This window comes from Homalodisca vitripennis, chromosome X (assembly GCF_021130785.1).
Source record: "Homalodisca vitripennis isolate AUS2020 chromosome X, UT_GWSS_2.1, whole genome shotgun sequence".
NCBI classification, from domain to species: Eukaryota; Metazoa; Arthropoda; class Insecta; order Hemiptera; family Cicadellidae; genus Homalodisca; species Homalodisca vitripennis.
Genome location: NC_060215.1, coordinates 145,703,737 through 145,717,424, shown reverse-complemented (window position 1 = coordinate 145,717,424; position 13,688 = coordinate 145,703,737). Strand labels below are relative to the sequence as shown.

Sequence of the window (13,688 nt, the reverse complement as noted above, 5' to 3'; positions counted from 1 at the left end):
ATCAACATGACCGGTTATCACGTACAGAAATATCGATCCACGCGTGAATGTCTCAAAGTTCGCCAAGGTACCGAATCCCATAGAAAGATACTTAAAGGTGTTCAAAGAAACAGACTACTTAAATGTAAATGCGGTTCAACCCCACTGTGAAGTTGGGCGATGAGACTAACTTCAGTCATTCTGAGATAATAGGTTAGGTCATGCTAATTTCCCTCTTTAAAGTAAAATAGTACAATGTATTGTAGTGGATGACACTTTTTTGCAGATTCACAAGTCACTGATACTCTATTTTATTCCTCAAGGAGATATCTACAAATGAATCTTGTGAGTAAGCTTTAAAAACTAAACGAAGGCTTAAGAAGCTATAATGATAGCATAAACCAGAGAAAGCGTCTCCCAGTATGTTCATGCATAAACTTTCCGCGGTAATTAAATTGTGGATTGTGTCTCCCTTGTGTCGTTCGGCATTTGTGGAAGTGGGTTAAGATTGGCGAACGATGAATCAGATTTGAATGTAGTAATGTGGTGTGAGAGTTTAAAATTTAGAATAAAATATGACGTTTGCCATACAATGGTGCAATTGTTAGGAGCAATAAAATATTTGACTTGATATTCTACAGTTATTGCACAATTTGAACTTTATTCTACTCAGCACATTTTATTGATTCAGTACATTTTAAATGTAACACACCAACAAAACTCCCTACGTCTATTTAAAATGTATATAAAGTATTATTAAAACTTGTGATTGCATTTTTATCGCCGTGAATGCGCAAGTAAATTTTATGCCTCAATCTAAAGTGCGGTAAATACATATATACGTTTATATTACCACAATTACACATGTACACATATAAAGTACGAAAATTGACAGCACAAAGAACCAAAAAATTATAGTATATTCGAAAAACACGAAACATAAAGGATCTAAAAAACAGTTTTCTTTTTCTATTCACAAAAATTGGAGTGCTGACGCAATAGTGTTGCGTCTTCACTCCACATGAAAACTAATTAATTCCTTTGTATATATTGGTCTACCAAACGTATAAACGTTAGCGTATTTCATGTTTAATGTCGCGGTTAAAATGGTTAAATAACTAAATACAAGTAATATTTTCAATATATATTGGTTGTTTTCTATATGATAATAAATTGAAGTCTTATATAGTACAGCTAGTAAATATTTAGTTATAAAGATAAGTTAGATTTATAAATAGTTTTGTCTCTACCTCTCACACAAAATCGGAAAGAGAGGATAGGGCCTTTCACCTGGTGGCCGTGTTCTGTACTACGCGTGATCTGTTCCTAGCGACAGCACGTTGTCAGGAAGAACGTCACGGAATACTAAAACAATTATCTGTTTTACCGCTGAATAAATTTTTATTTTACTGTTCAAATCTATGTTATTACAAAAAAAGTATTTAACAACTAAAACAAAATATGGAGAAAACTAGAGAGGAATTTGATAATAAACAACATAACACATAACAGAGGTGAATAAAGACATAATGGAAGATGAAAACAAAGATTTACATAGTCTTAATGAAGGATTAAAGAAATTGGAAGAGGAGGTTAAGGCTGAACTAGGTGAACAGGCAGAGATAAATACAAATTATAGAATAATTCAAAAGTCAGGTGAGGGGAGATTACATTACAAATAAAGCAAAAATAAAAAGGAAGAAGATATGTTAGAAATAGAGGAAAATTTGTACAAGTTGAGGGTGGTTATAAAAATGAGACCATAGGTTATACAAATTAAAAAAATTAAAATAGGGATAGATGGTCTGTAGCAAAGTATATGAGGATAGAGAGAAAATATCAAAGACAGGCAGTAGCCTGCACGAAATAGAGAAAATAGGAAATAAGGTTGAACAATCTTTTAATTAAACAAAATGGATGAAAACCAGGTACGAGTAGATTGGTAAGGAAACTTGTAAATTATTGAAACAATTTTGAACAGTTTTATAGAAGTTTTATCGAGTCAGTTCTATATTATACTATAATTATGTCAAGAAATTAATACTTAAATATATTTTATGAAAATCTAATAAGAAAAAGCTTTGATACAATTTTAAGTGACAGTGAATTAGAATTCTTTTGGCCAAAATGAAATGCAATAGTGTAATGTATCTGCCTGCTCCTAACTGCTTGTGCAAAACACATTTAAAATCCCAAATTTGGAAATTTTGCTTATTGAAGACGTAATATTTTACAGTTTATTAGCCTAGATTTGTCAGTTTTCTGTAAATAAAACATCTGCTTGTACAAAGGTGAACGTGTATTACCATTGTGTTTAATGTAGTTTATGTATTGTGCAACTTAGTACGGATTTCTTAAATCTGTATTAACTTATTTTTTTAGGAGGGACCGATACACTTTGAAGCCTTATTCTGTCCGTCCTCATGGGCCACTGGCCTGTGCGAGGATCTTATCAAACAGAATTAGGGGGAGAGTCAATACAGCACGAGCGAGATTGATGGTACTGATAAAAAGTGCAGGGGTCACAGACAGGATTTTAACCTGCGCTATCTCTAACTCAGACCCAAAATTCAACGACTCAGACCGCTCGGGGTCAGATTCCGTTATATGCTCCAACGCTTAAACTTTTTTCAATGAACTTAGAACGTTATAAAACGATGTAGTTGAGTAACAGAACTAACATTCCATCAATCAACAAGCATTTAGCAAGGTATTGCGATCGGTATTGTTGTCGCTGTTATCTTATCTTTCTCGAGAATCCCGATTACGGCAGGCCGCGCGGCATCACATGATTATTTAAGTTTTTTACGCTGTACATAATTGCCTTTCCATTACAATTCAATTTATATTTCTGATCAGCCCCTCTAGAATTTGATATTTTACTGATGGGTACTATCTCGGAGGGATGTTTTTCTTTCGTTTCCTTCGGTGCTGCCCCGCGCTGATGGCCGGAGGCACTCGCATTTTGGGTGGCGGAGTGTGATCAAGAATAGAAACAAGTTTTGTGTATTTTTTCAATAAAGAGTTTAGTTTTTCTTTGGTAATGTTTGTTACCATATAACGGAATCTGACCCCGCTCGGCCATCGTCACTCCCATGGCTGATTGTACTGCATTCTTCCACTGCAATTACTTCATGCAGTTTTTATCAGTAAACCATTTTTAAAGTACTTCAAAGTAAGCAAGAAAATCTGTAATCTATAAATAAAAACTGTAGCAAACATTTATTTAAATCATTATGAGCGTGATAATGTATATTGTTAATATTCATGTGGGGGCTCTTAATTTATACGACCCGGAGCAAAAATGTGATTATTATATTATTTTCGAAAAAGATTTGCAGAAAAATGTACTCGGATTCGAAAAGGAATAAAAGTAACTATGTTAGGGGTCCATCTGCTGTAGCAGATTTAATGTGTACTAATCTAAAACATAAAATTTCCAGTCACATCTACACATATGCGTACACTCGTGTGTCTGTGATTGTATATATTTTAATGTGTTAAAACAGAGTTGTATTAATTCCAGATCTTAAATAATGTCAATAAAATTTTGTGACGTACAATTGTATTTGATGAAATACAATATTTGATCTACGTATATAAACAGTTGTACAACTATATTTACACTACTCACACAAATTCAATCTAATCTTAAATTATATTTACAACATTAAATAAAGCAGATTCGAACAAACCTGTATAAAACGACATTTCAATTTTAGTACATTGTGCGGCAGCCTAAATATATCGTTATGGTGATAGCATGTAAAAACAAAATGTTATCTTAACTTCTTTCATAAAACACTGGTCTAATACTTATTATTAAGTATTAGACCAGTGTTAGTATTAAGTATTATTTATTCGCCACTCGTATAAGTAGTTACATTACGCTATTATGTATAAATTGTTCTAAAAATAAATTTAAATACTGTAGGTTAGGGTAATTTGAACTTGGTTAGGGTGTAGGCTATGTCTATTATATTTATATTGAAAGAAATAGTAAGCACTTTTGTGTAACCCTCCAAGATTCGAATACCATATTAATATGTTTAACATAAGTATTTAAACAAGTCTCATTTACCTAGTTTATTAAGAAAGTAAATTAAAATATGTGCAACTCAGCAATAGAACTTGAAAGCTAAGTTCAAACTATAAATAAAAATTATGAAATAGAAAATTAACATCAAGAAAATATAAATATTTAACGAAGTAATAAAAACACAAACATGGTTTTAGTGTATCATAATGACACGTTAATTTTTAATCTCACGCCTTGGCTCTCGTTGTGAAGATTTTTTAGTGCACTATATATTTTTAAAAATGCTGTAGTTGATTTAAATTATCTTTTTTTAATATATTTTATGTACAACTTTTGGAAACGACAATTTTATCTCGTTAGAAACATTGTTTTCGAAAGCTTTGAACCATTAATCCTTAAATTAGTTTAAGTTGTATTTACACCATTTCAACAATTTGATAGGAGTAATTCTTGGTTGCAATTTATAAGTTAGTTTGTATAAAACCAATTCCAATATTTCCTTATTGTTTAAAATGTAAATAAGCTATATGAGAGTGCAAGAATCTTTCAACCCCGTAAAATTAATTATACCATTTTACCTAATATCTCATATTATACGATAATGTAAATTTTAAGCTTGAATAAAAAGCTTAATTGTAAAATTGAAAAAATGTTTTCTGCTTAGAAAGCAACGCTAAGCATATTAGATTGACAAACAAAACATTTTCATTTTTCATCGTTTTCAAACCGCTTATATAAAAACTAAAACTATCATACTTCATTCGTTCGTTAAATTTTCAACAGGTATCATACTCGTAATTAAAAATATAATCTCAAACGTTACATATTTAATATTTTTTAGATTCGCTGTTAAAGTTATGTCACATCTCGAAAGATAAAGAATTATCTTAGCCTTTCTTAGTGGCTGGATACAATGGGGTTTTATTTTAATCGTATAACAATCATCTGCAAATGAAACCCTTTTCAATAGCTGGCCCACTTCCAAGGGAACGTTGACATATTGCACAGCCGTACTCTCAATATCATTGTTCACTCAGAAAGTATCTCGAATTGTTCTTACTGAATAAAAACAAATATTATCCTTCAGAACAATTGTTTTTCTCTAAAAAGGTTAATTGAGGATTTGTACTCGTATTACAACGCTATAGTAAATTGAAACAAAATATTTCAATTCGAAATCAGAAGTGCCCACACTTTTAATAATTATATGTTTGTCATGCTAACGATATTGTAAACAGAATCTGCATAGTACTGGAATAACTAACAATGCAGTAGCAAAATATATTTCTATGGTTATACGAGGAATATTAATTGAGAATTTGTATTAAAATACTCATAGTAAATGAAAACACAATATTTAAATTATAACTCAGAAGTGCACACACGTTTAATAATATATGGTTGTCATGGTAACGACAAATGTAAATATAAGCTTCATATTATTTGAATAACTAACAATGCAGTAGCGAAATATATTTCTATGGTTATACGAGGAATATTAATTGAGAATTTGTATTAAAATACTCATAGTAAATGAAAACACAATATTTAAATTATAACTCAGAAGTGCACACACGTTTAATAATATATGGTTGTCATGGTAACGACAAATGTAAATATAAGCTTCATATTATTTGAATAACTAACAATGCAGTAGCGAAATATATTTCTATGGATATAAATGTTTTTACGTAATCAATGAATGGTCTTTTACTTTAAAAGGCGTAACTTATAGTTTTCCTGCATGTTATTAGCTAAAACTACCGCTAAAGTTAAGGTTAATTATTTTAAGTGATATAACAACAATCCTGCATGCACCTTTTTGAATTCTCAAACTAATAATTTTGACTACATTACGTTCGCTATTCAAGAACGTAGGATTAAATTCTGGTATTTCAGCATGTCTTAAGAACATTCTCTGTAATGTTGTGATCTCGTAAAAAATATTTATTCTAAAACATCTTCTGAAGAGTTAATGAGTTAATAAATACTTCGTAAGTGTGACTTGGAAAATATAATTTCCACACAATTTTGCTTTTATCGGGTTCACTGCATCTCGTACTACATTGGGCCCTAAGTTATACGGCAGGTAATTTTTGTTTTGTTTAGTTGGCACTACGCTTGCTAGTAATCTCCTGAATTCGAATATTAAGATGTTTCTTTATCTATCTTGGCGGTAAATATTGATATATCTATGTTGCTATTATTGTTTTTCGTGTATGAGATTTTTCGTTATAATAAACAATTTTGTATGACTGTTTATTACTTTATACCAAGAGCTTCGACTGTAATTTGTAAACACGTACAGGTAAGAATCAGTGTGATGCTAAACTAAAACTTTTGAAGTATAATAAAAAGTGGTTGAAGTACATTCTAGAAAAGAAACACAATGTACAGTAGTCCTAGCACCCCACAATCTAATATGAACCATCCAATGTTTAAAATTGAAAATATTCATAAAAAGGAAGATAGGAACCAGCTTATCTAATTATGACTTAATTATTACGGTTTAAAGCCCAAAAATATTAATAACATATACGTATTACGGCAATGCAACATTACTAAGATACAGCAGCTGAATGTTTTACTTTAGATCAGGCTTATGTAAATTGCATTAATTTATTTTTATTCCATACCCCGTGGCGTGGTGTGATCTTCAATCAGATTCACCCCCCACGAAACCAAGTTCTAGTTACGCCACTGTGTGTATCTCTAGTCACATTAGAGCCATCTTATTCTTAGATCTATCATCGAGGAAGTTTAATGGTATGTGCATTATCTCTAACTCTGTTGAAGATCATTTATTACTTCTACCAGTCACTGAGACGAATATGAATTACCTCGTCTGGGCGGATGTGATGTTTATAGATCAGGAATGGAAAATCTTGTTTTCTTCGAATTTAAGTTCCTATGATAGCAAAGATATTTCCTTAGAAAAGTATACTTTGGTACATTTTTATGTGTTTGTCACAAACCATTTAGCGTATTTCATATTATACCCACAACTAGTAAATTCTTCAACAGTTCCAGTGGAATATTTTGTTTGATAAAGTATTTTCAATGAGTAACTATCTGCATGTAGTTTGTGTAATAGCATAAACTTGTTTAAAACCTTTTTATTTTGTAATTTCACCATCTATACTGCACATCTTAATTGATTCAATATGAACTCAATATAATCTTTTAGGGAAACCAATTTTTACAGCGTCTGCTTTCTTCTTTGTTGTTTCAGCCAACTGCCAACATTTTGGTCCCTATGATAATATTGGCTCTACTATTATTCTCTAGATTGTCCGTTTTGTTTTGGGGAGATTCTATTGGAGCAAAGAAACATATTTAAAAAACTCGTATGCTCTTTTTCTTTGTTGTAAGTCTGTATCGTATGTTCAATTCGGATAACACTTTGTTATGTTATTACCTAAATATTATTATTTACTACATGTATCTATATTAATTGCAAATAAGGATCATATTCATTTTTAAGTAAGATTGTTAATATGTAACCTATAGCTTCTGTACAGTTAAAAAGTATTTATTTAGTATTAAAATAGTTATTCTTTCGCTTTTTACTGATCCAAAAGTCCTGGACGGTTGTTTGCTATCTTTGGAAAAGTATCCTGACGTTTTACTGTTCCAATGGCAGACAAACACTTTAAATTAAATAATTTCTTATTTAAATTGTTTAAGTTACCACCATATTCCAAAACGCGCTGGCCAAATAGGGTGAAGCGGGTAGAACCAAATTGGCGGGTAAATACTAAGTTATATAGAATACAAAGTAAGTGGATAATGTATTGGTCTGAGCATTAGTTCGCTAATAGTAAACTTATTCTGTATATGCTTTAAAAATTATACAATAATATCAATTTCAAGTAAACAAGAACTATAATATTTATTCCCAAAGCAAATTCCGCCCCAGACGTTTATGTCGTTTTACAAGTTAAATTAACATCATTCGTGTTAATCTTCAAGTAGGAATGAAAATGTTAATATTGTGTACTTTAGCTAGTCCAGTATTGTTACATAACCTATTCAGTCCCCGATGTCTGTGTTGCTCTACAGTAACTGTAAACACCATTTGTGTTCATGTAAAAGTGGGAATGATAATATGAAGATCGTGTACTTTAGCTAGTCCAGTATAGCTACATAACACATTCAGTCCCACATATCTATTGTTGCCCTCCAGTAACTATAAACACCATTAGTTTTAATGTTAAAGTAGGAATGAGAATGTTAGTATTGTGTACTTTAGCTAGTCCAGTATAGCTACATAACACATTCAGTCCCACATATCTATTGTTGCCCTCCAGTAACTATAAACACCATTAGTTTTAATGTTAAAGTAGGAATGAGAATGTTAATATTGTGTACTTTAGCTAGTCCAGTATAGCTACATAACACATTCAGTCCCACATATCTATTGTTGCCCTCCAGTAACTATAAACACCATTAGTTTTAATGTTAAAGTAGGAATGAGAATGTTAATATTGTGTACTTTAGCTAGTCCAGTATAGCTACATAACACATTCAGTCCCACATATCTATTGTTGCCCTCCAGTAACTATAAACACCATTAGTTTTAATGTTAAAGTAGGAATGAGAATGTTAATATTGTGTACTTTAGCTAGTCCAGTATAGCTACATAACACATTCAGTCCCACATATCTATTGTTGCCCTCCAGTAACTATAAACACCATTAGTTTTAATGTTAAAGTAGCAATGAGAATGTTAATATTGTGTACTTTAGCTAGTCCAGTATAGCTACATAACACATTCAGTCCCACATATCTATTGTTGCCCTCCAGTAACTATAAACACCATTAGTGTTAATGTTCATGTGGGAATGAGAATGTTAATATTGTGTACTTTAGCTAGTCCAGTATAGCTACATAACACATTCAGTCCCACATATCTATGTTGCTCTACAGTAACTGTAAACACCATTAGTGTTAATGTTCAAGTGGGAATGAGAATGTTAATATTGTGTACTTTAGCTAGTCCAGTATAGCTACATAACACATTCAGTCCCACATATCTATGTTGCTCTACAGTAACTGTAAACACCATTAGTGTTAATGTTCATGTGGGAATGAGAATGTTAATATTGTGTACTTTAGCTAGTCCAGTATAGCTACATAACTCATTCAGTCCCACATATCTATGTTGCTCTACAGTAACTGTAAACACCATTAGTGTTAATGTTCAAGTGGGAATGAGAATGTTGATATTGTGTACAAGTATATACTTGACAAGTATATTGTGTAAGACAACATAAAATACCCAAGTTAAACCTTAAACCTTCATATTTGCAATATTTAGTCGCCATGAGCACGTTACAATATTTTCACCAGTTTTAAATCATAACATTTCATCTCCTATGATTCCTCCACATGCTTACTATTCTCCACGTAAACATAACAAGCGAATATTCTATTTCCCTGTCCTATCAGTTCAACTTTACCTCTGATTTTGGTGAACTATTTATATATAATGTACTTTTGACGCAAAGGCCACAATATTTAAATCGTAGCTAATTCATAGAAGTTCTTAAATTATATTTACATTTATATTAAATAAAGCAGATTCGAACAAACCTGTTAAATTACTCCGGTAAAATGTAGTAGACTAGAAATACATATGTACATGGGCTCGGAGAATAATATGAAAATTATAAAACAAAGGACTGATTACCTTGTTTACACAAAGGTTTTGTTTAACGCAACAAATATAGATTTAAAAAAAAAACTAAAAAATGAACATTACAATAAACACTTTGTCTTTTGCAGCACCGCACCCATGCTCCTCTCGAACACTGTGCTGTGGCAATGAAATTTCAATATAACAGTCTACAAATGTAATAACGCATCCATTACCTGTGAGTGGTTGATTGTCCGAGCTGTTAATTAAATGACACCATGTATCTAGCTATACATTTACCTTTGAAATTATAAAGTAAGGTGTCAAATGTTCTACTATCGTTTCGTTGTCACTAAGCTTACCGTTTGATATAAAACACCGGAAAGCTAAGGACAATGCCGTAGCCGATTACTTCATCGGATTTTTGAAAACGATAGTAACAATGGTGCTTGGGAACTAAACTAGTTTCAATACGATGGAAGAGCAGCAATGTAAACAACAACAATCCGGAGTATGAGATAAGGAATAATAGTACAGATAAGATAAGGCAGTATTTTCTCCTTGTATAACATCTCTCCGACCTAAATATCCGACGTTTTATCTTTATTAGCTTTAGGAAGGAACTGTCAATCTGCAAATTCTTATTCTTATTGTACCGCTTTATATTCTCAATCAGTGCCTGAAAATTCTCGATTCAAAGTACTGTTTTCTGTCACTCGTGTTGAAAGAACAGAATATTCATTCTGCTCTTGGATGTTTTTTGGACTTCTTAATTTATTTCTGAATTCATACACACCACAATATGCATATGTCAAAATTCTTATTCCTAGTATTTTTCGGTATTATAGCAATTTTAAATTCGTTCTTGTATTATCTTAATAGATATTTCGGTTACTTTCAGTCCTAAAATATTAATTCTAAATGTAACAAACTATTGGGGACCTTTTTTTTTTGTAACTTGCACCCCAATCTACACCAAAATGCTAAATGTGGTACGTGTAACTTAAAATTATGTAGTGAAGTAGGTCTAGCTAGCTAACTGTGTTCTGCCAGAGTAAAGTAATTAGGTCCTACCACAACGATAAATGGTAAAGCAGAGGATATAAGTAATAAATATGTGGATTTTTCCTTACATTTTTAGGACGACACAGTTCTTATTGATAATATTGATTGAGTTCGGTAACATCAAGTGTTGGAAAACGTTCCCGACCCTCATAACCTACTGCACTGCCATAAAGCAATATTTCAATTCAAACAAGATAACAAAGTAAAATCAGTTCAAAACAAACATTTTCCAGTGTACATTTGCTTGTATTGCCTTGTGGAGATAGCAGCCTATGTGAAAAACACAAGTGTAAAACATATCTCTTTAATTTCGACTCAGGCAAGTTGTATTTGTATTATTATTGTCGATTGTTATATTATTGTAGTAGCGTTTCATAAATTAAATTGTTAAGTTCAGACATAAAACGTGCAGATCTCGTTAATTTAAATAAACTGTTGATTAACACAACATGAAAACTATAAAATGTAGAACGTTTTTCTCGCTCGAATATAATCGTTTATTAATTTAACTGTGTTAAATATTTATTTTAATAATTATATACTTTAGTTACATCTATTGTAATTGTTTCGAGGACCAATGTATGTTTAAAGGGTCAAGCAATGTGTGTATACATATTAAGTACAAAATTGAGTTCTTTTTATAAACAATCATATGCAATAGTTTTGCACATTACATAAGTACTGAAAGGCTTTCAAATAGTGGTTCTGATAAAACCAAACGGTTATATTATTAGTTTTCTGTTTCTAAGAAGTAAACCGGTTCTAGAGCCGAATCCTGTGAATTTTCTGTTGAGAATTGAATAACCGAGACTGAAATTCCATAAATATACACCCTACTGAAAAGTAATTTTGTAGTGAGTTTTATATGAGTGACCGTTATGTAACATCGTGTGACGATATAACGTCAAAATGAGTAACTTTAAGAGAACGATTGTAAAATGTGAGGAATTATACAAAAGCATTGTGAATCTCGGTTTAGATTCTAGCACGTGCCTTTCTTCTTATATATACATTATACAAGAAAATTCAGATTGTACTTCACGTTTTTGTTATGTCTTTTAAATTTCAAATATTATATAAAATTCTTGTTTAACCAGGAAAGAGTTTATTGTCTAACATTTGTTTATTTTTGTGGATACTTTCAAATAAAGACCACAGATAATACAAAGAAATTTGGAGTGTATTCGGTTATTTAAAAATTTAAATAACCATTTATAGATACAAAAACTCAATTAGCTAATGGTGTAAATTAAGCCCCATTGTAGTTTTTATAGTATAATATTCGTATTACAAGACAATAAGTTACGCTCAGACTAACACATTCAACTTTAAAAAATCAGTTACAGTTTTTATAGTATAATATTCGTATTACAAGACATTACGTTACGCTCAGACGAACACATTCAACTTTAAAAAATCAATTGCAGTTTTTATAGTATAATATTCGTATTACAAGACATTACGTTACGCTCAGACGAACACATTCAACTTTAAAAAATCAATTGCAGTTTTTATAGTATAATATTCGTATTACAAGACATTACGTTACGCTCAGACGAACACATTCAACTTTAAAAAATCAATTGCAGTTTTTATAGTATAATATTCGTATTACAAGACATTACGTTACGCTCAGACGAACACATTCAACTTTAAAAAATCAATTGCAGTTTTTATAGTATAATATTCGTATTACAAGACATTACGTTACGCTCAGACGAACACATTCAACTTTAAAAAATCAATTGCAGTTTTTATAGTATAATATTCGTATTACAAGACATTACGTTACGCTCAGACGAACACATTCAACTTTAAAAAATCAATTGCAGTTTTTATAGTATAATATTCGTATTACAAGACATTACGTTACGCTCAGACGAACACATTCAACTTTAAAAAATCAATTGCAGTTTTTATAGTGTAATATTCGTATTACAAGACATTACGTTACGCTCAGACGAACACATTCAACTTTAAAAAATCAATTGCAGTTTTTATAGTATAATATTCGTATTACAAGACATTACGTTACGCTCAGACGAACACATTCAACTTTAAAAAATCAATTGCAGTTTTTATAGTATAATATTCGTATTACAAGACATTACGTTACGCTCAGACGAACACATTCAACTTTAAAAAGTCAATTGCAGTTTTTATAGTTTAATATTCGTATTACAAGACATTACGTTACGCTCAGACGAACACATTCAACTTTAAAAAATCAATCGCAGTTTTTATAGTATAATATTCGTATTACAAGACATTACGTTACGCTCAGACGAACACATTCAACTTTAAAAAATCAATTGCAGTTTTTATAGTGCAATATTCGTATTACAAGACATTACGTTACGCTCAGACGAACACATTCAACTTTAAAAAATCAATTGCAGTTTTTATAGTGTAATATTCGTATTACAAGACATTACGTTACGCTCAGACGAACACATTCAACTTTAAAAAATCAATTGCAGTTTTTATAGTATAATATTCGTATTACAAGACATTACGTTACGCTCAGACGAACACATTCAACTTTAAAAAATCAATTGCAGTTTTTATAGTATAATATTCGTATTACAAGACATTACGTTACGCTCAGACGAACACATTCAACTTTAAAAAATCAATTGCAGTTTTTATAGTATAATATTCGTATTACAAGACATTACGTTACGCTCAGACGAACACATTCAACTTTAAAAAATCAATTGCAGTTTTTATAGTATAATATTCGTATTACAAGACATTACGTTACGCTCAGACGAACACATTCAACTTTAAAAAATCAATTGCAGTTTTTATAGTTTAATATTCGTATTACAAGACATTACGTTACGCTCAGACGAACACATTCAACTTTAAAAAATCAATTGCAGTTTTTATAGTGTAATATTCGTATTACAAGACATTACGTTACGCTCAGACGAACACATTCAACTTTAAAAAATCAATTGCAGT

At 31.0% G+C, this 13,688-nt stretch overlaps 1 protein-coding gene across 1 annotated transcript in view; it reads left to right on the top strand.

Moving 5' to 3' along the window:
• The first annotated feature begins 10,965 nt into the window (after positions 1-10,965).
• Positions 10,966-13,688, top strand: part of LOC124369976 — a 43,436-nt gene continuing 40,713 nt past the window's right edge. The window contains exon 1 of the mRNA XM_046828213.1: positions 10,966-11,040. The gene's annotated coding sequence lies outside the window, so the exon portion shown is untranslated. The remainder of the gene's footprint in view (positions 11,041-13,688) is intronic.